The sequence below is a fragment of the Lissotriton helveticus genome, chromosome 1_1 (assembly GCF_964261635.1).
Source record: "Lissotriton helveticus chromosome 1_1, aLisHel1.1, whole genome shotgun sequence".
NCBI classification, from domain to species: domain Eukaryota; kingdom Metazoa; phylum Chordata; class Amphibia; order Caudata; family Salamandridae; genus Lissotriton; species Lissotriton helveticus.
Window position 1 is genome coordinate 1,864,272,552 of NC_136057.1, and position 26,314 is coordinate 1,864,298,865.

At 48.7% G+C, this 26,314-nt stretch overlaps 1 protein-coding gene across 2 annotated transcripts in view; it reads left to right on the plus strand.

Annotated features, from left to right (window-relative positions):
• RABGAP1L (RAB GTPase activating protein 1 like) overlaps window positions 1-26,314 on the plus strand; it is a 1,373,174-nt gene that overhangs the window by 110,574 nt on the left and 1,236,286 nt on the right. For both annotated transcript variants that reach the window (XM_078641752.1, XM_078641759.1), the window contains exon 2: window positions 8,130-8,245. The gene's annotated coding sequence lies outside the window, so the exon portion shown is untranslated. The remainder of the gene's footprint in view (window positions 1-8,129; window positions 8,246-26,314) is intronic.

Sequence of the window (26,314 nt, forward strand, 5' to 3'; positions counted from 1 at the left end):
CCAGATTTCTGTCTCTGGATTCCCATATAACACTTGGCACACTTGAAAGAAAGAGAACATCAATAAAATTACTGTTTGGTTAATGAGCAACAAGCTACAAGAGACCTTTACCAGTGTCGACTCGACCGGCCCCTGCTATTGGCTTCTTCCTGACACACTGTAAGTCTCTAAGTGCCTCCCCTGAGATCCTGGGGGCTTTAGAAGTGCACTCCTGTGGTGGATTGGGACTTAAAATACTAAGTCAGAATGTAAAATCTTTGACCAAGATGAAACTGGTTGATGTATTCGACCCACGCTCCTGCGTGGTCAGCCTCAAATTCCGCCTAGGTTCCAGTCTGCAGTGACTATTGACTTTCTCTGAGGCTTTCTGCTTCTTGGTGCTATTTGTACTTAAAACATTTTAATTCATATCTCTGGCTCCCTTGATTAGATTTTTGTTATTTTGCTGCATTTTTACTTTATTCCTGTTCTGGTACTGCATAAATATTTAACACATTGCCTGTCTGCTTTGTACCGTAGCGACCAAGGGGTTGATCCCAGGTTCATTTAGTGACTTTGAAGGTTCACCCAGGCAAGGGATGTGATTATTCCTTGAGGTTGGCAGTAACCCACCCCAACTAATAATCACATTTTTTACATTTACCATACGTTTTCCTCAGTATGTCTGGGTTAGCCATTCAATTATTAATGCAAAGAGGAGCGATGACAGTGTACTACTCAAAGGGTTAGTCCTCTCTGATTCATATTCCTGAGACACCTCTGGTCCTGTCAGTCTGTTTCTTATACAGACGTTTGATTTATTTGTATACATCGATCGGCTGTTAGGTCCTGAGCATAAATTGCCAACTAATTGTATCCAATGCCTTTTCAGCTTCTGGTGATGCCACAAATACACTTCATTTCCACCCTTCTTATTTTTGTAGTCGCATACACCACTCTGGTAGTCTTCCTGTTTGGCATGAATCTGCATGCGCTAAGTATTTTAGGACCTTTTGAAGTCTAATTGCTAACATTTTGCTTAAAATCTCCCATCCATATTAATCCAAGAATAGGGTGGTATGCTGTGTAGTGAGTCTAATCTTTTTTTGGTTTGAGAATTATAGTTGTTCTTGCTGCTATCTTGATTTGCACAATATCCCTATCACCTTTACCTGTTTCAACACCAGAAAGAGCTAATCTGCAAGGATGCCTGATAACATTCTGCCAGCTTCCCTTACCGCAGGGTGTTTTCCTGTTCACAAACCTTTCTGTAGCCAAGTGGCATTTTTAGCTCCTCCCTCTGTTCTGACTTTGGCAACATATTGCTCGTTTACAAATCAAATAAATCAATAAATACATTTGAACAGATTGATCATTTCTGGAACCTCATTTAATTGCTCTGCACTTAGTCCTGGTGTTGCGAATATCATTTGCATGGGTAATTACAGAATGCATTATCGATCGGTCCCTTTTCCAATTGTTTTAAATATTCTTTATTGGTTATCAAGAGCAATGGGTAAAAAAGTTGAAAACAAACACTTATAAACATATTTTAATGAAAACCTTGGTACAGTGAGGTACAGTTACAAACTCACACCACAGTTCGTACGTATGCAATGAACACCATGTAATGACCGGTTTGGTTAGCCCGTAAGTAGTCGGCAAAGGATACGGGAAGAGTGCCGGAATTAGTCAGTAGTAGATATTGATGAGGCATTACTAGTTTTATCTCCTTAAGCCCAGTCTGAGCCAGAGGGGTCGGAAATGGCCCACAGTAGTCTGCCCCAAGCATCAAGGTCTTCTCCCAGTTTGTCTTCATATCTACATTTTTTACGGTCTCACTTCCTCAGCCCATTCTACTACTTCCTATTCTCAGAGCTACAGGTGTGGGCCAGCCGTACCCATCCAAGTGATTGCTAGTCAGTGCTTGGTCAGAGCAAGGAGGAGGTGTAAAAACGTAAAAGCTATTTTCTTGCTCTTATCACGGTCAATAACCCCCAGAAGTAATGTGACTGGGTCTGCTGGACAAAAAAATCGCTACCACTGCCATCACCCTCTCAACCACCCGGTCCCAGAAAGCACTTACCAGAGGGCAGTGCTACGTGAGATGCAGGAAGGACACAGTTGGATGACTGCATCTGGGGCATCGCTGAAACCTGGGGTCGCGGTCTATCTTGTGTAACCTGTATGATGTCATATATGTTCGATGAAGATAACTAAAATGTGTAAGATTCTTTTAGCGTTACTTGATATAGAGCTTACCAACCCACTCATACGTGACCATTGCGAATTCTCAATCTCGTGCTTAAGTTCTGCACTCCAGGCCGCACTAGTGGAGGAGGGAGCCTGCCCCCTGTCCGCCAACATAGCCATATAAAAGTGTATGACCAAGTGTCACCCCCCCCCCCCCCATATCCAACAGGGCCAGAAAGGTATGAGAAGTGGGAGGAGCCACTAAAAAAGAGGTCCAGATGTCCCTGGTGATTGCCGAAAGGCTGGCGTGCTGAAGGAAGTGACCCAGAGTAAAAGCCTCCTGAGCGGCCTCGAATGATATGACTCCTCAATAGGGAATAGCTCCCCTAAGGTATCACAGCTGTCATCCCACCACGAGGTCGTGTCCACCGAACTTGTAAGTGCCTGGAATGCTAGCAGATCTCTGAAGTTGAATTTCGTGGCAAAAGGGGCCCTTCGCAACCCCAATTTAACAACACCTTCCCACAGCTGTGCAGTGTCTCTCCTCAAGAATGAGTCCCTTTTCCTTAGCGCTATTATCATCATTCCCATGTTCTGTGTTTGAAACAGCCAGGACAATAATCTCTCTACATAGTAACCTTCCCAATGTGACCACTGGTGTCAGTTTAAAATTTACTAGGTGACTCCTCTTTTCTTCCATTTGTAGTCCTCTAATCTTCAGGCGAACCTGAGGAACCTGCTTCAGCTCTTGAACCAGCATTGTGCTGCTGGAATAGAATCCCTTTTGTTCTTCTCTGGCAGTCATCTGAGAGATTGTGCCTTTCCTCCTCGTTGTATCCTGTTTCTTCTAACACCCACTTCCAGCCCTCCATCCAATGGAGCCCGCTCCAGGTACATGAAGAAGGCTGATTATCCATCTCTTACACCAACAACGCTCTTTCCTCATCTTGTGAGTAGGTCGGGAACAACTATTTGGTCTTGTTCTCAAACCTGATTCTTCTTGCTGCCTGTAGCATCTCTTCCTCCGTCATTCAACAAGTGAGTTGTTATTGCTCGCAGCTTTGCTCTTGTGCACGGAAGAGGCACCCAGTTCCCAACATGCCATTTCCATTAAAAGAAATATTGGCAGCCCTTTGAGTTACACAGATTTCCTAATCAATTTTCTCAAAAAAGTTCCATACATTGTCCTATATTTTCTAACATTCCTAAGATCTTTCGATTGTTTCGTCATGTTCCTCCTACTGCTTCATGTGCTCTCAGCTCCAGTTTTCTCATCTTATCTTGCAGTGTCCCTCTTTACCACAGGTTACATGGTACTCAATTCCTCTCTAATCATGGTTATAATTAGTTCCATTTTAGTCACCTTTTTCGATAAGTGGTGCAGATCTACTAAATTAAGGTTTTACCTCAACTGCCACTGTCTCCATTTTGCCTTCAGATACCAATCTGGTCTCATGTATGGCTTTCTAGGCCCCCTTAAATGTAGTGTCTACATCACTTGGCTTGCCTTGCGTTTTATCCAGAGGCCTACCATTGTGCAGCAGTCTTTGCCAGCTGGATCCAGTCTTAGTTCAGCAATCAATCCATTTAAGTTTTCCCTTACTTAATTTGTCCTTTGACATAAAGTCTGGGGTATTACATTGCCGCCATTTCTCATTCTGTCCAGTTTCCCTAGGTTGTGAACACACCCTGCCCTCTGATGATCGGGTGGACCATTTTCCTTTCTTTACAAAATTAGTGAGGCAGCTGACAAACCTCTGCCTTTTAAGTCATGCTTTTTGTCTTTCACATCAGCCATGCCTGCTAGCAATTTCCTAATTATTTCTAAATCAGATTCCAGTCCTAGCTATACCAGTTTCCATATAATTTTCAATAAACCACCTCGTGCCTGAATCTGCTGCTTGCCACATTCATCAGGGCCATGCTTTCACATCACCCATATTGTGTGGCTTGAGCGTATATGTAGCCACTCTGCCTTCCGCCTCAGAAGCCTTTTAATTCTTTTGCCCAACTGCTCCTCCTTCTATCAGCATATCAACCTGCTGCTGCAACACCCTGCATGCCGTGCACTTGCAGTAACCTTTTGTTTCTCGAAGCCTCGCCCATCACACCTCCACATTTTGCCAGTAGCTTCCCACTACACAGCTTGTTCCTTAGTTTGGGCTACACTCTTACCATACCAGCTTTCCTTGCTCTACTGTTGTATGCCAGTGTATTGAGATCAACAGGATCGACTTACAATAATAGTATCCACTACTTAGACTTACCACCACTTTGTAAGTTAAATATGTCATTAGTATTACTATGATTATTAATTCCACCCATAATTTTCTTGGCAGAAGGTGTTCCTTTCCTTTTTCAAATGAAATCTCCAGAACAGGCCTCCCTTTCTGTACTATCCCTGACTGCAGAATTGTTTGGGCTTCTTTTCAAGTCGAAGCTTACCAAACATCCCAGCTGCCCGGTTTTCTGAAGACATCTTGGGGACAGTCAGAAAGCTTCCCTGGGAATGCATTCTGCCAATTGCTTACCAATGGCTTTGTGGTTGGTAATGCACATTTTGCTTTTTATTTGCTGGCTGTGTTTGTTGTAGGCTGTCCAGCTTGAGTTCATCCCTTTCCCTTGCCCAAACCTTATTTACTGTATCCTTCCGAGATCTCACTTTTTGTAAACAGGCTTTTAAAGTATCCTTCCGAGATCTTACTTTTTGTAAACAGGCCTTTAAATCTTGTTGTTATTATCTTGTCACATTTGCTGTGCATTTAAACAAAAAGGCCAAATGTCAGGCTTGTCTTTCAGGGAGCTTGGTGTTTACTTTTCTCTCTGTGACTTCAAGGCAGCGTTAACAGGAAAGCAAGAGAAATGCAGATTACTCTCCCCGTGAAGCCTGCTCATGCCCCTCCTATCTTCCAGTTTACGAGGCTGTAATATAGCCCTAAAACAGGCCTACATGGAGGAGGTGCACACACTAAACAAATATTCATGTGGAAGTTCTTCTTTCACAGCACTGTTGACTTTTGCATAATGTGATCCTCTAGTGAATGTCTAATGATCTTTCTGTTTACAGTCTGCAAATCAGAGTGCCAAAGTCTTTTAATAATAACAAGCATTGGCAAACCAAAAAGTGTAACATACACAACTACACTTAATGAGCAATAGCCTCAGTATGTGCAACACATGCAGTAGTACCATGCCATAAAATCCTAGACAACACAGATAACTGCTTTCCTGAAAACTGCAGACAGGAGCCCAGAAACTCACTACGTGATTTACACTGCAGCCCTAAACATCCTGCCTATGTGAAATCATACTTTTAATACTATTTGGAGGATGCATGTGTTGTCAACAATGAAATGGGTAACAACACTGCCTATCACCAGGGTCGGCTGTAGCACTGCAGTTGTGGTGCGACACTCTACACCACTTCACTCTCTGCCTTTCTACTCTGTACCTCTCTACTCTATGCCAGTGCACTCTACTCAAAATTAACTTCACGTTACGCCACTGCAAACTATGCTGATCTACACCATTGTGTTCTGTCACTGCACTCTACGCCTCTCTGTTCTACTCTGCATCACTGTACTCTACGACACTGCTGACTGCACCTCTCTACTCTACATGACTGCACTCTCTGCCACTGCATGATACACCACTCTACGCCATTGTGTTCTGTGTCACTCAACTCTACGCCACTATTCTGCACCACTGTCCTATACACCACTGCACTCTACTTGCATAATTCAACTATAAACCACTACACTCTGCATCTCTCCACACCACACTAATCTATTCTGCACCACTACACTCTACTCCACTGCACTCTACTCCACTGCACTCTACTCCACTGCACTCTACTCCACTGCACTCTACTCCACTGCACTCTACTCCACTGCACTCTACACCACTGCACTCTACACCACTGCACTCTACGCCACTGCACTCTACGATGCACCACTCAACTTCCCTCTACTATGAAACAATCAACTCTATGCCACTGCACTCTACTCTGCACCACTCTGCTCTACACCATTGCACTCTACACCACTTTACTCAAACCCAATACAGTCTGTACAACTGCAGTCTATGCCAATCTACTCTGCAGCACTGTACTTTATGCCACTCCACTCTATTCCACTCTGACACTACACTGTACGATTCACCACTCTGATGCTGTTCTCCACTCCACTCTGTGCCACTCTACAGCACTACTCCACCATCCTCTATGCAACTCCCTCTATGCCGTTCCATGCCACTTTACTCCACTCCACTCTATTCTATGATACACTACTTACGCCACTCTATGCCACTCCACTCTATTCTACGCCACTTGACTCTACAACACTCTACTCTCTATGCCATTGCACTCTTGTATACAAATCCATTCTTTGCCTCTCCACTCTACGACAGTCTACTCTATAGCACTCTACTCTACAACACTCGCTCCACTCTATGAAACACAGCCTTCACTGCTCCACTCTATGACACTCTACACCCTTCCAGTCTGACACTCTACTCACTCCATGACACTCCACAACACTCAATTCTACTCCACACCACTCCATAACACTCCACTGTACTCCACTTTATGACACTCCACTCCACTGTCCTTTACTCCACTAATGTTTAGCCATGCTGAACAGCAGCCATGCTCGTGTGCAACATGGCTAAAACATATTGACAAAGCTAATAGCTCTTGCATAGGCGAGACCTGTTGGCTTTGCCAATGCTTGTTGCTTATATTCACCAGTGGATCCTTGCACCTTTAGTATGTTAAAGGATTAACAGGGCCCTTGTAAATGGCTAGCAAGACTTGCATCTTGAGCTGAATGCAGCTAAACCACACTATGCGCTTCTGGTCGAACTTGAACATCGAGGTCTGAAGGTGCGGAGAGACAATCTTTGATATTTGTGGCGATGTGAGACACATTTTCAGGACCATAAATTCATATGCCTGCACTTAAAGGGCTAGAATTCTTTTTTCAGGTTTTGTCAGTGGATGGGGTGTGTCAAAAGGTCTGGCGAGCTACGCTTGTCTTTAAAACTTTCTATAGTAAGGATGGATAAGAGCGGGAGTAGCCACTTTTAACACCTTGCCTGCGCTGAACGTTCCGCGCTAGTGCGGAACGTTCTATTGCGCGGGCGGGGCCGCGACGTCCAACGGACGTGCACAGCACTACCGAGGTAGTGCACGTGACGTCCGTTGGACGTCGGCAGCAACGAAGGGGTTAAAAAGTGTTTTTCCATCTTTTTGTTGCCTTTTTTGGTCTCACTTACAGACCACTTTACTTGTTTGTAGTCAGTAGACCTATTGCATACAATACCCACTACATTCAGGGAGCTTTTGGTCACCCTGCACTATTGGTTGGTTTTCTTGTCAATCTTATTTTCCTGCTTCTTTTTTTATGGCATTCCTTGCTCTTCTTGTGTTTCAGTCTATCTTATGCTGCTTGCCCCTCACATCCGCTCTCCCTTTCTGTGTTTCTCCCCAATCACATCTCATTTCTTGCTTCCCTCGGTCCTCTAGATCTCGCTCAGTATTTTTTCTTTGTTTTTTAACCCATCCTCCAGCTTCTCCGCTGCTGCCCCATCCATCTTTGCCACCTCCACTTGGCGCCATTGACTTGCTACCCCATTTCCTTGATCCTCCGTTTTCCTCTCATATCTCGATGTTCACTGTTTTTTTTTTAGTATTTCAAAGTGTTTTTTCGACTTTCAGAAACACCTTTATTGATGTGCAATGAATATAATTTTTCACAAATGATGCAACAGAAAAGCCTACCTTTTGGCTGACATTTAGAATTATTGTTCCCTAGAACACGTTATGCTTTGTTTCTATTGCACGCCAGCCTCGCCTATTTTAATTTTGAATTGATTTGAAGTATTTATTTTACATAATTTTTCTGTTGTTTCCTTTTGTGCATAGACGCTAACAATGTTCTCGTTATGCTTTGACCTAGAAAACGTTGGTGGGATTGAAGATCCGTCTAAAAAATGGCCATTTAAAAGGTTTTCCCTGCTGAAAGTCGGAGGCTGTGCTCACGAACATACCTTGGCTTATGCTGCAACAGAACAGGTATTTTGACACTATCAGCTCTTTCCTGTAAAGTCATCCTAGAAGTTGGAACTCGTTTAGAAATGCATAATGTGCGTCTTTGCTTCTAGAATTCTAATTCACTAAAAAGGGTAATCGTTGGCGATTATTTGTTATCACCCATGAAGCTTTGATTCTAGAACTGAGATCTAGGTGTCTTTGATAGGTGTCAGTATCTTGTTGCATAGATCTGTATTGTATGATTTCACTGGTGAAAATCTTCCTCCTGGCCTCATGTAAATCGTAACAACATTTCCTACATACACTTGGAATCCAGCATTCCTCGCAGACTCAGTAATGGTGAAAGTACACTTGCATGGGCACTCGTATGACACTCTTACTGCAGAGTATCTTGTCTGTACTTTAACAAGGAAAGATACCAGGCAGATTATATCACTGGGCAGACGTGGAGCTATACTAGGGCAAGATTGTCATATTGCATTGCTATTTGTTAAGGACTTACCTACCCTTACAAGGCCACTATCACTTTCTGGTTTGCCAAATAAGTAGCTACTCCCTGTGTAAAATGTATGTACCGCATCATACCATTTGCAGGACTCTGAAACACTTCGATTTACATTGGACTATAGGGTGGTCCTTGAGTGCGTAGTTAAAAGTGGGTTGTAGTTTGACATCTATGGGAACTGTTTTGTGTACTACATTAGGTTTGATATATGGCATACGTTTGATGCATTGGACTTTGCTGAGTGTGTGATAATGCGTGTAGCTGCTCATATGGGTGCTAACTTTTTTAGGGTGGTCTATGTCAAAAGTATAAACTGCTGATGGTTAGAATCAGTCATACACATAAATGAGTGATGAAGAATATCCGTAGAGTCCACAGGATAGAGTAATCTAAGGAGCTTGTCCTGTATTGTACACAAGCCTTCCACTATGTGTTGTCCACATAGTGGTCACAGATGGCCCAATCCACTAAAGGACCTGTTAGACCACCAAGAGAGCACTCTTTGATGTCTACCTAAGACGGCGCCCGAACCTGCTGCAGAATTGTTAATCCACTGGGTGTATTTAAATGATTTCACCGGGGTTAAAGGACCAATACTGCTATAGATTGTCACAGTTTGTATTATGCAGACCTGGGCTCATACGGGCTTACAGACAGTTGAGTCATATTTTAGGGAATGACCAACTCTTTGTAGCTTTCTTGATTGAAAAGTGATTGCTGATTATTGTTGGGTATTGTATAGCTCTCAAGTTTGAACAGAGTAGGAGTTTGCCCCTGTGGAGGATCTTCAGTAATGGGAGGCTGATTAGGAGCTGCCCCATTTTTTAAAATCTAAGTTTACTCCTTTGGGTGTATGGGTTAAGTTTGGACTGTAGAAAGATTGGGAAATCGATATGGGTGATTGTTCCGTGGGTGATGCAGTGGGCTTTGGTAGAGATTATTCTTACTACAGGTGGCCAATACAAACCTTTATAGGCAGGTGTAATATGGTTACATCGGATGCATGTCGTTACAACGCATGCTTTTTCCACGCATGCCTTTACAACGCAGGTTTTACAACGCAAGTCGTTACAACGACTTGCGTTGGGGGGTGCTGGATAGTGAATAGTTTAAGTTACTATTCCAACTCCAGTCCCCGTGGATAGAAGGGAAGGTTTTGGATAGTAAATTAAACTATTCCCTATCCTACAGCGCCCTCCAGCGCAAGTCGTTGTAATGACTTGCGTTGTAATTCCTGCGTTGTAAAGGTACTGCGTGGAAAAAGTTTTGTTGTAAAGGATGTGTTCGAGGCATGTGGGCTGCTAAATTCATATCTATTGCATAGATCGCCGCCTAGTGTTGGGTCCGGATGATTGCACATTGTTGTCCTGAAGAGTCTTCGAAGTATCACGAGATAGGTGGCTCCTCCCCTGGACTACAGTGCGCATGGGCATCGACTCCATCCCCAGATTGTTTTTTTCCGCCATTGGGTTCGGATGTGATTTCGACGTCTCCTGTTCGGAATAGATAAAACAACTTTTGAAGGCCACAAGGCTTTCTTTACTTCGTCGGTATTGTTAGCGTTCGGTCTCGTGTGTCCTCCTACTCTTCGAGTCGGATAACTGTGGAGTCGGGTGACTCTTCGGTCATCGAGGCCCTGTCGACGCAGCAAGACCCTGACGACGCTACGATGGAACGGAGCCCGTTCAAGTACTGCCCTGTGTGCGGTTCGAAGTACCCACACATCGACGTGCATCCTGTATGCAACAAGTGCCTGTCGCCGGACCACAACAAGGCCAACTGTATGGCCTGTTCGAGATTCAGGTCGAAGAAGACGCTCAAGATTAGGCGCGTGGCGCGCCTCGAGGCCCAGCGATCGGCGCCGGCGGACATCTTTGGCGACCCCGAAGCAGACGAGCAAGAGCTTCAACTGCAGATCTCACCTACATCGGCGGAGGTCGAGGCCGACTACGGAGAACCCGTTGAGGACCTGGACCTAGACGAACACGTCGAGGAGGTAGGGGACGACGAGGAAGTTTATGGGGCCGCGGAAGATAGCTCGGAGGAAGAGCTATGCCCCGTGCGTACGTTTACTAAGGCTCAGGTCACGGGATCGCCACACGGCCTTACCCACAACCCTACTCCTCAGTCCTCGGCCCCGCCTCCTGGCCCGGCTACAGACATGCCAGCGGAGCCTCCATTACACAAATCGAAACCGAAACCATCGGAATCGAAAACAACAAAGATGGCCGACAAACCATCGACACCGAAGACGTCTGGGTCTACATCGAAACCGTCGTCTTCGGAGCCCTCGAAGCCGCAGAAGGCTGTCGAACAGGCTAAGGTGCCGGAAGGGGCCAAGGAGGCCGGCTCGAAGAAGGTCGTCGAGCCAGTGTCGAGTAAGGTGGTCGAGTCGAAGTCGAAGAAGACTGTCGAGACACCTTCAACCAAGACTGCCGCACCGACAGGCAAACGGACAGTCGAAGCGAAGTCAGCGAGGGGCACCGAGCCGAAGTCTGGAGCCCCGACGCAGACAGATAAATCTGCTGCTCCAAAATCTTCGACTAAGGCCGGGACGGTGAAGCAGAGCGCAGCTGTCGAAGGTGCGTCCGCGCCTCCGCCACCCAAGGAAACATCGTCGACGCTCGGATCTTCCCCTGCGGGTGGACAGAGGTCGTCGGTCGGATCGACGAAGCCGTCCGCTTCTTTTACGAAGCAAGTCTCGGACTCCCTGAAACGGTTGAGAGACAAGGCGTCGGAGCCGAAAACACCTTAGGTACCGAGGACAAGTGTTCCACTGAAGAAGACTTCCATGCCGATCCTCTATACTCTACCTCCGAAGGTGGCGCCGAAGGCTTTTGCACCTCGTACGGTGCCCGAGGACTCGGACCCATTGAGGCAGACTCAGCTGAGTGGAGGCTTTGGTCGACCACCTTTATCTGACGACCAAGAGGAGCATTTTATCGACGCCGACACGGGTAGATTAACGCTCTACAAGAGGAAAATTACATCCCAGCCTGTGGAATCCTATGTAATACCTCTAAAGAAGAAAAAACCTGCACCAGACACGCCAGTACTTGTTGAACCCGTTCCACAACGGCCTAGGCGGAGTCCTACCCCTTCACCCACTTGCTCAAATGGAGATGAGGATGAACAAGATGAGGGGTATAACTTCCCAGACAATAATGACCCTGATGAGCAGCAGGACTCATGGGTACACTCTGGTGATCAGGGGGACCAACAGGTGGTCGGTGACCCACAGATGTATGGGGTGATAACTTCTCCAACTGAAGACTCTGCGGCGTTTAATGCTTTAATTGAAAGGGCGGCTACAAACCATAAAGTGGAGATGCATGCCGACCCTGTGGAAATTGACTTTTTGTTTGATACTTTCTCTGCATCAGAAAAAACTGTGAAGACACTTCCAATGCTTAAGGGGGTTCTCAAGCATGCCACAGACCTTTTCAAGGAACCCACCAGCGCGAGGGTAGTGAACCCACGAATTGAAAAAAAGTACAGGCCGGCACCTGGGGACCCTACTTATATCCGAGGCCAGTTGCCTCTAGACTCATTGGTGGTCTCAAATGCCCGCAAAAGGGCGAATTGGCAGACAACGGGTGAAGCTCCTCCCCCGGACAAAGAGTCAAAAGTGCTGGAGGCAGGGGGCAAAAGGGTGGCTGCGCAGGCAGCCAACATATGGCGCATATCTAACACACAAGCCCTATTAGCCAGGTATGATAGGGCGCACTATGACACCTTAGAGCAGCTCTTACAACACCTTCCAGACAAGTTTAAAGAAGGAGCTGAGTTGCTGATACAAGAGGGCAAGCTCATTTCTAACGCTGCAATTAAATGTGCGCTAGACGTGGCAGATACAGCGGCGAGAGCAATCAACACAAGTGTTATGTTGAGGCGTCAGGCATGGCTCCGCCTCTCAGGGTTCAAGCCAGAAATACAGACGACTATCCTCAACCAGCCCGTCAATCCAGACAGACTGTTTGGGCCTGAGGTTGACACCACCCTCGAGAAGATCAAAAAAGATACTGAGACGGCTAAGTCCATGGGGGCACTTCAGTCTCAGCAGTTCAGAGGAAACACTTTTCGTCGCTCAAGTGCGCGGGGTGCTACCAGAGGACACTTGGCACAGCAGTCCCATTTCGGCAGAGGAGGCGCCCAGGCCTCGTACCCAAAACAGAATAGAGGTGGTTACAGAGGCAACAGCGCCAAGGGCAGAGGCAGAGGCAACAATAGTTCCCGTTCCTCTGCTGCCAACAAACAGTGACTCTCTGTCACTGCCCCCCGACCATCCAACACCTGTCGGGGGGAGACTCCAGCAGTTCCTGCCAGTCTGGTCGTCCATCACCACAGGCAGGTGGGTAAGGAAACTGTTAGACCTGACATCATTGGCATGAGTCTCTCCTCCATTTTTTCCTATTTGCCTCCTCTGTTTACGATGTTTTTGCTGGTATAATGCTTTGGGCACTGTGCCACTGCTGATCAGTGCCACAGTGCAAGTGCTCCCTATGTGAAATTGCTGTATTGATTGAATTCCATGTTTGGCTTATTTGGTTTACTGTCAGTCCCTAGTAGAGTGCACCAGGAGTGCCAGGGCTTGTAAATACAAATGCTGCTAGTGGGCTTGCAGCACGTGTTGTGCCACCCACAGAAGCGGCCTAGTAAAAGTATGTCTACCGGTCTGCCATTGCTAGACCACGTGCAGTCTGGTACTGTCACGCAGACTGCGCAAGTACACCTACTTGCCAGTCCCTAAACCTTCCCTTAACTTCATGTTAGTCACCCCTATGGTAGGCCCAAGGGCAGGGTGCATTGTAAGCATAAGGTAGGACAAGCCTGACAAGGTTGGCATGTCCTAATAGTGAATTACAGCCATATTCGTTTTTTACTATTGTAAGGTAACCTGCTCTCCATCAGTTAGAATGGGCTGCCAGGATTATTAATGCTATAATCCTAGCGGGCTCGGGGAGCATGGTGCAATGTCGAGTTTGGTATCCCTGAACTCAGGGTTTAATAACGCATCCGTTTGGGTGGATGGTTTTTGGACTCTGTGTTTGAAAATAGCACTTTTAGAAAGTAGCTATTTTCTTGTCTAACTGTCTACCGGTCTCTGCTGGTTCTGGTGTGCGTGTGACAGGAGCTGGGTGGCTCCAGAGGTCTGAATGAGTCAGTGTGGGGTGAGTGGGGCATTTGCATTGAGAGTAGGGGAAGAGTAGCTCCTGATAGCCTGCCCTGCCTGATACAATGCTGGCTCCGCCCCCCTGCCAGGCGACTGATGACTCTGAGCCTGCCAGGGACTTTCCTGGCCCCACCTCCTGCCGGGCAACTGATGGCCCTGCCCCTGACAATGCTGGCTCCGCTCCTGCTGGGCGGCTGAAGACTCTGCCCTGCACAGTGAATAGGCCAGGTGCCTAGGCCTGGCAACACCCACAACAAACCCAAGATGGGGGCAAATTCCCCTGCATGGACAAAGGGATCAAAGCCAAAAAGGGGTATAAGAGAAGGACCCCTGAACCAAGAATTTAGATCACTTCTGACAAGGAAACCTGAACCAAGGACAAGAAGCCTGCTGATCCAAGGACTGCCTACCCCTTCTGCCAGAGTGCTGTTTGTTGGGGGAATCCTGCAGTTGCTTCTTTATTTTTGCCAAGGAACCAGGAGAGAGGAACTGAGTGTGTACTCTCAAACTTGCTAAAGAAAATCTCCAAGGGTTGGAAGAGTGCCAGCCTCCTGTTGAAGTCACAGGGCCAAAGGACTTCATTTATTTGCTGAAAGTGCTTGTTGCTGGAACCTGAAAATCCAGCACCTCTGAAGAATCCAGCAATCTCGACGCCGACGGACGCCGCCGAATCCAGCTCGGCATCGTGAGTAACGGCTCCAGTGTCCCGCACCTTCGACGCCGGCCGCCGGGCCCGATCGACGCCAGTGAGTAGCGAGTTCGGCTCCAGCTCCAAGTGACCCTGTGTCGACGCCGCCGCTGATCGCATCGACGCCGAGCCCTCTCGACGTCGTGAGCGCTGCTCACTCTTGCAACATCGACGACGCCGTATCCTGCTTCATCCCGTGAGCGCTGCTCCCGCCTGACTTCGGTCGACGCCGCTGCAGATCGCCCCGACTCCGAGGCCCGATCGAAGACACGACGCCGGACATCTCGACGCCGCTGATCATCGAGTGCTTCACTTTTCCAAGGTACTGTGTTGTTGGGGTCTGTGCGACTCCTGGCTCGACTTAGCGCTCCTCGCGGTCGACGCCGAACCTTTGGATTAACTTTGCCTCGACGTCGTGTGACTCCCGTGTGGGTTACATTGTTGCCAAGAACTGTGTTTTAGAGAAGAAGAGTTGCTTTTGATACTAAAGACTTTGTGCTAAGAAGAAACCGTGCTTGAACTATTATTTTTCCTTCCAAGAGTATTTATTAAGATTGTGGTATATTTTTGTCGTTATTTGGTCTTGTGCTAAGCCTTATATAAACATCCTTATTTTTATAATACTACTGTGTCGTGTCCATTTGTAGTGTATTCACTTTATTACTGTATGTGGTCATAAATGCTTAACGCACTGCCTCTGAGATAAGCCTATCTGCTTTGCCAAGCTACCAAGGGGGTGAGCAGGGGTTATCTAAGTGTGTGATCCCCTTGCCCTGACTAGAAAAGGTGTGTCCCTATTTGTCAGAAGTGTATACCTCTGCCAACTAGAGACAGTCGCTTCTAACATTGGTGGCAGCGGTGGGATTTGAACTTTGCATTTATGACCCATGTGCAGTGATTAGTGTGCGCTACATAGTGAAAGCAGACCATAGCGCAGCCACAATCTGTTTTGGTTGGATATCCTATTTTTGTTCTCCGCTTTCCTGAAGCTTGATTTTTGAAACTGCCAGTTTTGACCATGAGTGATGCCGGAGTCACTGCCCCTGTTGTTGTTGTGGAGGAATTTGATAGGAGTAAGATGAACGACTATCCGTTAAAGAAGCTGAAAGCCTTTTGCAAGCAGTTGAAAGTTCCTACCACAGGCATTTCAAGGAGACCAGATTATCTCAAAGCATTGCAGGCCTGGTTAGAGGCCAGAGATCCCTCTGATCCGGTGGTGGTGCCGACAGGGGAAGGGGAGGAGGAGGTGCCAGTGAATGGGCCTACATCTCCTCCTGGCAGCAGTGTTTCCTCCAAAGGTCTTTCTCCTGAAGAAAGAGAAGAGAGGGCGAAGGAGCGAGCATACAACATGGAAATGGCAAAACTTAAGATAAATGGGCAGTTGGAGATAGAGAATGCAAGAGGCAGGAGAGAAGCTGATCTGGAGATCAAAAGGTTGGAGTTTGAAAGAGAGAAGTTAGCTTTGGAGCGTGATACCAGGTTGAGGGAGTTGGAGCTCAAAGCTAAAGAGTTAGAATTGAATCCCTCTGGTGGCAGCATCCCATCTGTGCCTGCAGAAAGTAGGTTTTATTTTCCCAAAGATGTGATCAAAGATTTTCAGAAGAATGAGGATATTGGTCAATGGTTTAAAGCATATGAGTTAGCATTGTTGGCCCACCGGGTCCCTGAGAAGGATTGGGGAGCGGGGTTGTGGGGTCGCTTTGTGAATGAGGGAAGAGATACCCTGTTAGACATGCCTGTTGAGGATAGGATGTCTTATACTCATATGAAAGATGCTTTAATGTTAAGGTATGGCCTAACCCCAGAAAAGTACAGACAGGCCTTTAGAGAATGTAAGAAGTTGCCTGGTACTACGTGGGTGGAATATGTGTCATATTTTTGCAGAGCCATGGATGGTTGGGTAAAGGGCAGCAAAGTGGAAAGTTATGATGCTCTTTATGATTTGTTTGCTTGGGAGCACTTGTCTAATAACTGTTTTCCAGAGCTGCGCCAGCACCTTATTGATAGCAAGCTATCTAACCCTAGAAAACTTGCTGAGGAGGCGGACCGCTGGGTCAGTACCAGGGTCCACAAGGGTCCAGTGGGAGACTCAGCCAAAGGTGGGCAGGGTCCCCAGCAGAAGAGTGGGGGGGACAAGGGTAAACAGAGGGAGTTCCAGAAAGGGCCCCAAAGTAATCCCCAAGGGAACCAAGGGAAGGGTTCCCAGCCTCCCCCTGTGAAGAAATCAGAGGCCCCGCCAGGTAAACCTGGTCATAGGGGCCCAATGACCTGCTTCGCTTGTAAGCAGGTGGGACACCGTTTTTATGATCCTCAGTGTCCCATGAAGAATTCTGGTGCACCACCCAGTGCACCACCCCGTCAGTTGGCGAGTGTAGCCCTGGGAGGGGAGGAGATGGTTGCCCATGGTGGGGAGGGTCCCGCAGAGATGTCCCTGGTCTCTCTAGGAGACATGGAATTGGTCCCTCCACCCCCTCTGCCTAGTAACACTAAGAAATATAGGCAGTGGGTGACCATTAATGGCCATAGAGTGGAAGCTCTCAGAGACACCGGAGTGTGACAGCTGTCAAGTGTCACTTGGTGTCCAGAGAGCAGCTTGTTCCCCACGCATTCTACCCTGTGATAGCTGCTGACAACTCCCAGAGAGAGTGTAAGGTAGCTCAGGTTCCCTTTGAATGGGGGGGGGTTTCAGGTACTCTTCAAGTTGCTGTAAGGCCCGCCATGCCTGTTGATTGTCTCCTGGGCAATGATTTGGAAGACTCCCCTTGGGCTAAGGTGGAGAGGGAGACACATTTGAAAATGTTGGGTGTGCCAGAGTGGGTGTGTGCAACCACTCGATCGATGACAGCAAGTAAGGGTGTTGATGGGGTTCTGGAGCCTGAAAGTATGGCCCAGGACCCAGCTGTGAAGAGAAGAGGCAGGGGGCGCGGGAAACCGTCCCCGTAGTTCCCGTGGTGCAGGAGGAGGCAGACCTTGAGGGGTATGCCCTGGAACCCACAGGTGAACTGGGAGACCTGCCCGAGCTGACCCACTGGCAGCAGGAGGGTGGTCCCTCCAGGGAAGAATTTTGTGCAGAACAGAAAGTGTGCCCTTCTCTTGAGGGTATGAGGCAGCAGGCCTCAGCCCAGACAACAGGTGATCAGTCAGGGTCACATTTGGTCTACTGGGAGAACGATCTCCTGTATAGCGAGCCTAAGGCTGCTGAGCCTGGGTCAGCCCGTGTGCTGGTGGTACCCCAGCGCTTCAGAGCCTTCCTACTGGGTTTGGCTCATGACGTTCCTTTAGCTGGACATCTGGGGCAGGACAAGACCTATGACAGGCTTGTCACCCATTTCTATTGGCCTCCGATGAGAAGGGATACAGATATCCATTGCAAGACCTGTCAAACTTGCCAGGCAAGTGGGAAAAGCGGGCGGAAGCAGAAGGCTCCCCTCCAACCTTTTCCCGTGGTCAGTACCCCCTTTGACCGGGTGGGGATTGACATTGTTGGGCCCCTGGACCCCAAGACAGCCCTGGGCAACAGGTTCATCCTGGTCTTGGTGGACCATGCCACACGGTACCCGGAAGCCATCCCTCTCAGAACAGTGACGGCCCCCGTGGTGGGACGGGCACTGATGGGTGTTTTCTCCCGAATGGGGTTCCCCAGAGAGGTGGTGTCAGACCGGGGCACCAACTTCATTTCCAACTATATGAAGTCTCTGTGGAAGGAGTGTGGGGTAACCTACAAGTTCACCACTCCTTACCACCCTCAAGGTAATGGGTTGGTTGAAAGATTCAACCGTACCCTTAAAGGCATGATTATGGGTCTTGAAGAACCAATGAGGCGTAAATGGGACGTCCTCTTGCCATGCCTGTTGTTTGCTTACCGTGAGGTGCCACAGAAGTCTCTAGGGTTCAGCCCCTTTGAGCTTTTGTATGGACACCCGGTAAGAGGACCTTTGAGTCTGGCCAAAGAAGGCTGGGAGCAATCTCCCAGGAAACCTCCCCAGGATGTATACAGTTACATGCTGGCCTTTAGGAACCAGACTAGGCGCTTCAGAGATCTTGCTCAGGCAAACCTGGAGGCCAGCCAGGAAGAGATGAAGCGGTGGTACGATCAGAAGGCCACTCTGGTAGAGCTTCAGCCTGGACAGAAAGTTTGGGTCATGTCCCCTGTGGAACCTTGTGCGCTCAAGGACAGGTGGACTGGACCATTTGAGGTTGTGGAGAAAAAGAGCGATGTCACCTACATGGTGGACTTAAAGTCTCCCAGGAACGCCTTGCGGGTCCTGCATGTCAACCGTTTAAAGCCCCACTTAGAAAGGTCCGAAGTGGGCATGCTCCTAGCTACAGATGCTGGAATGGAGGAGGAGAGTGAGCCTCTTCCTGACCTCCTGTATGCAAAAGAGCAAGATGGGTCAGTGGATGGTGTTGTCCTCTCTGACACACTGACCCCTGAACAGCAGCAGGATTGTCGCCAATTGTTGGGACAATTCCCTGATCTGTTTTCCTTGATTCCTGGTGTCACTCAGTGGTGTGTCTATGATGTGGACACTGGGGACAGCACTCCTGTGAAGCACAAGGCTTACAGAGTGGCTGACAAGGTCAGAGCATACATCAAGGAGGAGGTCTCCAAAATGTTTGCCTTAGTGTGCCTTAGGGTGGTTGAGTCCTCTAGCAGTCCTTGGGCCAGCCCAGTGGTCTTGGTCCCAAAGGCTGCAGCGCCTGGTGCTTCACCGGAACTTCGGTTCTGTGTGGATTACCGAGGACTCAATTCAGTCACCAAGACTGACGCGCACCCCATCCCCAGAGCTGATGAGCTCATAGATCGGTTAGGGGCTGCCCGGTACCTTAGTACGTTTGATCTAACGTCTGGGTACTGGCAGATCGCCTTGACTGATGGGGCAAAAGAGAGGTCAGCATTCTCCACACCAGATGGGCACTACCAGTTCCGGGTTATGCCCTTTGGGAGGAAGAATGCCCCTGCCACCTTCCAGAGGTTGGTCAACCAGGTCTTGACTGGACTGGAGGATTTCAGTGCCGCCTACCTGGACGACATCGCAGTGTTCAGCGCCAGCTGGGAGGAACACTTGCGCCACCTCCAGGAAGTGTTGTTGGCCCTGCGCAGAGCAGGCCTCACAATCAAAGCCAGTAAGTGCCAGATTGGGCAGGGTTCAGTGGTGTACTTGGGGCACCAAGTAGGGAGTGGCAAGGTGGCCCCCCTGCAACCCAAGATTGATACCATCCTGGCATGGGCACCGCCCAAAACCCAGACTCAGGTGAGAGCCTTCTTGGGTCTCACGGGTTACTACAGGAGGTTTGTCAAGGATTATGGTAACATTGTGCACCCCTTGACTTCGCTGACTTCCAGGAAGCAGCCAAGACTTGTGATCTGGACTGACGCCTGTCAGACGGCCTTTGACACCCTGAAAACTGCAATGTGCACAGCACCCATACTCCAGGCACCCGACTTTTCTAAAGAATTTGTTGTCCAGACGGACGCTTCAGAGCATGGCGTGGGGGCTGTTCTAGCTCAGGTGAATGAAGAGGGCCGAGACTTACCTGTAGCCTTCATCAGCAGGAGGTTACTTCCCAGGGAACAGAGGTGGAGTGCGATAGAGAGAGAAGCATTTGCTGTGGTCTGGGCGCTGAAGAAGCTAAGACCCTACCTGTTTGGGACTCACTTCCGGGTTCAGACAGACCACAGGCCCCTCAGATGGTTGATGCAGATGAGGGGTGAGAATCCAAAGCTGTTGAGGTGGTCCATTTCCCTACAGGGGATGGACTTCACGGTGGAACACCGCCCTGGCACAGATCACGCCAATGCTGATGGTCTGTCCAGATTTTTCCGCCTTAGTGATGAGGACTCCCTAGGGTAAGGGTAGTTCTCCCCACATTTCAGCTGGAGGGGACACGTGTTAGACCTGACATCATTGGCATGAGTCTCTCCTCCATTTTTTCTGTTTGCCTCCTCTGTTTACGATGTTTTTGCTGGTATAATGCTTTGGGCACTGTGCCACTGCTGATCAGTGCCACAGTGCAAGTGCTCCCTATGTGAAATTGCTGTATTGATTGAATTCCATGTTTGGCTTATTTGGTTTACTGTCAGTCCCTAGTAGAGTGCACCAGGAGTGCCAGGGCTTGTAAATACAAATGCTGCTAGTGGGCTTGCAGCACGTGTTGTGCCACCCACAGAAGCGGCCTAGTAAAAGTATGTCTACCGGTCTGCCATTGCTAGACCACGTGCAGTCTGGTACTGTCACGCAGACTGCGCAAGTACACCTACTTGCCAGTCCCTAAACCTTTCCTTAACTTCATGTTAGTCACCCCTATGGTAGGCCCAAGGGCAGGGTGCATTGTAAGCATAAGGTAGGACAAGCCTGACAAGGTTGGCATGTCCTAATAGTGAATTACAGCCATATTCGTTTTTTACTATTGTAAGGTAACCTGCTCTCCATCAGTTAGATTGGGCTGCCAGGATTATTAATGCTATAATCCTAGCGGGCTCGGGGAGCATGGTGCAATGTCGAGTTTGGTATCCCTGAACTCAGGGTTTAATAACGCATCCGTTTGGGTGGATGGTTTTTGGACTCTGTGTTTGAAAATAGCACTTTTAGAAAGTAGCTATTTTCTTGTCTAACTGTCTACCGGTCTCTGCTGGTTCTGGTGTGCGTGTGACAGGAGCTGGGTGGCTCCAGAGGTCTGAATGAGTCAGTGTGGGGTGAGTGGGGCATTTGCATTGAGAGTAGGGGAAGAGTAGCTCCTGATAGCCTGCCCTGCCTGATACAATGCTGGCTCCGCCCCCCTGCCAGGCGACTGATGACTCTGAGCCTGCCAGGGACTTTCCTGGCCCCACCTCCTGCCGGGCAACTGATGGCCCTGCCCCTGCCAGTGACAATGCTGGCTCCGCTCCTGCTGGGTGGCTGAAGACTCTGCCCTGCACAGTGAATAGGCCAGGTGGGGGGAAATTCCCCTGCATGGACAAAGGGATCAAAGCCAAAAAGGGGTATAAGAGAAGGACCCCTGAACCAAGAATTTAGATCACTTCTGACAAGGAAACCTGAACCAAGGACAAGAAGCCTGCTGATCCAAGGACTGCCTACCCCTTCTGCCAGAGTGCTGTTTGTTGGGGGAATCCTGCAGTTGCTTCTTTATTTTTGCCAAGGAACCAGGAGAGAGGAACTGAGTGTGTACTCTCAAACTTGCTAAAGAAAATCTCCAAGGATTGGAAGAGTGCCAGCCTCCTGTTGAAGTCACAGGGCCAAAGGACTTCATTTATTTGCTGAAAGTGCTTGTTGCTGGAACCTGAAAATCCAGCACCTCTGAAGAATCCAGCAATCTCGATGCCGACGGACGCCGCCGAATCCAGCTCGACATCGTGAGTAACGGCTCCAATGTCCCGCACCTTCGACGCCGGCCGCCGGGCCCGATCGACCCCAGTAGCGACGCCAGTGAGTAGCGAGTTCGGCTCCAGTTCCAAGTGACCCTGTGTCGACGCCGCCGCTGATCGCATCGACGCCGAGCCCTCTCGTCGCTGTGAGCGCTGCTCACTCTTGCAACATCGACATCGACGACGCCGTATCCTGCTTCATCCCGTGAGCGCTGCTCCCGCCTGACTTCGGTCGACGCCGCTGCAGATCGCCCCGACTCCGAGGCCCGATCAACGCCGAAGACGCGACGCCGGACATCTCGACGCCGCTGATCATCGAGTGCTTCACTTTTCCAAGGTACTGTGTTGTTGGGGGTCTGTGCGACTCCGGGCTCGACGTAGCGCTCCTCGCGGTCGACGCCGAACCTTTGGATTAACTTTGCCTCGACGTCGTGTGACTCCCGTGTGGGTTACATTGTTGCCAAGAACTGTGTTTTAGAGAAGAAGAGTTGCTTTTGATACTAAAGACTTTGTGCTAAGAAGAAACCGTGCTTGAACCAATATTTTTCCTTCCAAGAGTATTTATTAAGATTGTGGTATATTTTTGTCGTTATTTGGTCTTGTGCTAAGCCTTATATAAACATCCTTATTTTTATAATACTACTGTGTCGTGTCCATTTGTAGTGTATTCACTTTATTACTGTATGTGGTCATAAATGCTTAACGCACTGCCTCTGAGATAAGCCTATCTGCTTTGCCAAGCTACCAAGGGGGTGAGCAGGGGTTATCTAAGTGTGTGATCCCCTTGCCCTGACTAGAAAAGGTGTGTCCCTATTTGTCAGAAGTGTATACCTCTGCCAACTAGAGACAGCCGCTTCTAACAGAAACTTATCCAGTTCGGTTATTGTTTGGAGTTGACGTCCACTCCACCCAACATACCCCCAAGACAACGACCTATGTCAGCAGAGCACTTGCACTTATTGCAGCAAGAGGTTCTTGTGATGCTGCAAAAAGGCGCAATAGAGCTCGTGCCGGTGGAGGAAGAAGGCACAGGGGTTTATTCCCTGTACTTCTTAATCCCGAAAAAGGACGGTTCACTCAGACCCATTCTGGACCTACGCCCCCTCAACCTGTACATCCTCTCAGAACATTTTCATATGTTAACACTGCAGCAGGTTCTTCCATTGTTAAACCAAGGAGACTTCCTCGCAACCTTGGACCTCAAGGATGCTTATTTTCACATACCACTCCACCCATCCCACAGGAAATACCTCAGGTTCACCATACAAAACAGGCATTACCAGTTCAAGGTCCTACCCTTCGGAGTGACCACTGCCCCCAGAGTGTTCACAAAGTGTCTGGCGACCGTGGCGGCGCACCTCAGGAGACAGAACATACATGTCTACCCTTACCTAGACGACTGGCTCGTTCAAGCAAAGTCGGAACAGCAGTGCGCCGCAGACATGTCCCACACAATTCACCTCCTTCACAGTCTGGGGTTCTCACTGAACTATCCAAAGTCGCACCTTCAGCCAGCCCATGTGCGGCAGTATCTGGGCGCGACAATAAATACTCTAACTGCTACGGCTCAACCGAACCAGGTGAGGATCGACAACATACAGTCGCTCATCCAAAGGTTCAGACCGCAACACTCACTCCCAGCGAGAGTGTTTATGCAGTTGATAGGCATGATGGCCTCCTGCATCTTCATAGTCCCGCACGCAAGGTTGCATATGCGTCCGCTCCAAGAATGCTAGGCGCATCAGTGGACACAGGCTCAAGGACAATTGAAAGACCTAGTGTTGGTGACCGGTCGGGCATACAGCTCTCTGCATTGGTGGAATCCACACAACCTTTGCAAGGGCCGACCGTTCCAGGAGCCTGTGCCGCAGATCATCATGACGACGGACGCTTCTCTCCAGGGATGGGGAGCTCATGTGCTCCACTACATGGTGCAGGGACTATGGACGACACAGCAAAGGAAGATGCACATCAACTATCTAGAGTTGATGGCAATCTTCATGGCACTCAAGTCCTTCAAGGTACATCTGTGCAACAAAGTCGTGTTGATCCGGACGGACAACATGACTGCCATGTACTATATCCAGAAGCAGGGGGGTACGCACTCTCCACAGCTGTCTCATCTGGCTCAGAGCATGTGGAAGTGGGCCATTCAGAGAAACATTTTCCTCATGGCGGAACACCTCCCGGGCAAGGACAATCAGATGGCGGATCTGCTCAGCAGGTACAGCTATCAAATGCACGAGTGGGAGATACATCCATCAGTACTCCGCCCGTACTTCCAGCAGTGGGGTCATCCAGAGATAGACCTGTTTGCCACAAGGGAAAACGCAAAATGCCAAAGCTTTGCCGCCAGGTTCCCTCACCCACAATCGCAGGGCAATGCGATATGGATGAACTGGTCAGGCAGATTTGCGTACGCTTTTCCCCCAGCACCTCTAATACCGCTGGTGGCAAGAAAGCTATAGCAACACTCGATGACACTCATCCTGGTTGCTCCAACGTGGACACGCTAACCATGGTACACCACGTTTCTGGAACTCTCCCTGGTACCGCATCAAAGGCTGCACCTCACACCCAGACTTTTGACGCAGAACCATGGCGACATTCAGCATCCAGATCCGCACCAGCTCAATCTGGCGATCTGGCTCCTGAGGTCTTTAAGTTTGGCTACCTTAACCTGCCTCCAGAATGCATGGACATCATCAGGGAGGCACGGAAGCCCACTACAAGAGCTTGCTATGCAGCAAAATGGAAGCGGTTTGTCATTTATTGTACAGCACATAACATAAACCCGCTAGATGCATCCATTCCTAACATCATCTGCTATTTGTTGCATCTTTACAAATGCAATCTAGCGTACGCTTCCATTAGGATACACATATCCGCCATAGCGGCTTATCTTCAAAACAGGCAGCATCTCTCTGTTTTCAGGGTGCCTGCCATTAAAGCTTTTCTAGAAGGGCTGAAGCGGGTCATTCCTCCCAGGACCCCACCCGCTCCAGTATGGAATCTCAACGTGGTCCTCACTAGGTTGATGGGCCCACCTTTTGAGCCTCTACATTCGTGTGAGGTTCAGTTCTTGACATGGAAAGTGGCTTTCCTCATTGCTATCACGTCTTTAAGACGTGTTAGTGAGCTACAAGCGCTCACAATACAAGAGCCATTTATTCAAGTCCATTCAAACAGGGTAGTGCTCCGCACTAACCCCAAGTTCCTTCCAAAGGTGGTGTCACAGTTTCATGTCAATCAGACGATTGAACTGCCCGCATTCTTTCCAAACCCAGAAACAGTAGCGAAAAGAATGCTCCACACGCTGGACGTTAAGAGGGCATTAATGTACTACATTGACAGAACACAACACTTTAGAAAGACACAGCAACTTTTCGTTGCCTTCTCAGCACCGCACAAAGGCAACCCTATTTCCAAAGCTGGAATAGCCAGGTGGATCGTTAAATGTATTCAGATATGTTATCAGAAGGCTAAACGCACTTTAACGGTCCCCCCCAAAGCGCACTCCACACGCAAGTTGGGGGCCTCCATGGCATTCCTAGGTAACATTCCTTTGGAAGACATTTGTAGAGCAGCCACGTGGGCTACACCACATACATTTACCAAACATTACTGTGTAGATGTGCACTCCAAACAGCAGGCAGCTGTAGGACAGGCTGTTCTCAAAACTCTTTTTCAGACTTCTGCAGCTGGCACGGGCGGCCGCCGCTAATGAGGGGACTGCTATGTATTCTATGCAATAGATATGAATTTAGCAGCCCACATGCCTCGAACTGAATATGCTACTTACCAGTATGCATCTGTTCTTGGCATGTAGGGCTGCTAACATTTATGTTGCCCACCCTCCTCCCCGGCGCCTGTAGCAGCTGCAGATGACTTCTTGCATTTCATCACTAGCATGGACATCATTTCTGCTATCGCACTCCATCTTTGCCACAATGGCTAAAAACAATCTGGGGATGGAGTCGATGCCCATGCGCACTGTAGACCAGGGGAGGAGCCACCTATCTCGTGATACTTCGAAGACTCTTCCAGGACAACAATGTGCAATCATCCGGACCCAACACTAGGCGGCGATCTATGCAATAGATATGAATGTTAGCAGCCCTACATGCCAAGAACAGATGCATACTGGTAAGTAGCATATTCATTACCGGTTACATCAGTTTAGGCTGAGATCATGCCTAGTAGCAATATTCTGGATTCATTGAAATGTGGGGATTAGATATTTTGTGAGCCTGCTATAGATACCTTCGGCATAGTTAAGGCATGGCAGCATTCGATGTGTTGATGCCTGGACCTTGTGAGGGAGGCCCATGAAAGTCTGAGTGTTCAGATCCTGTTGA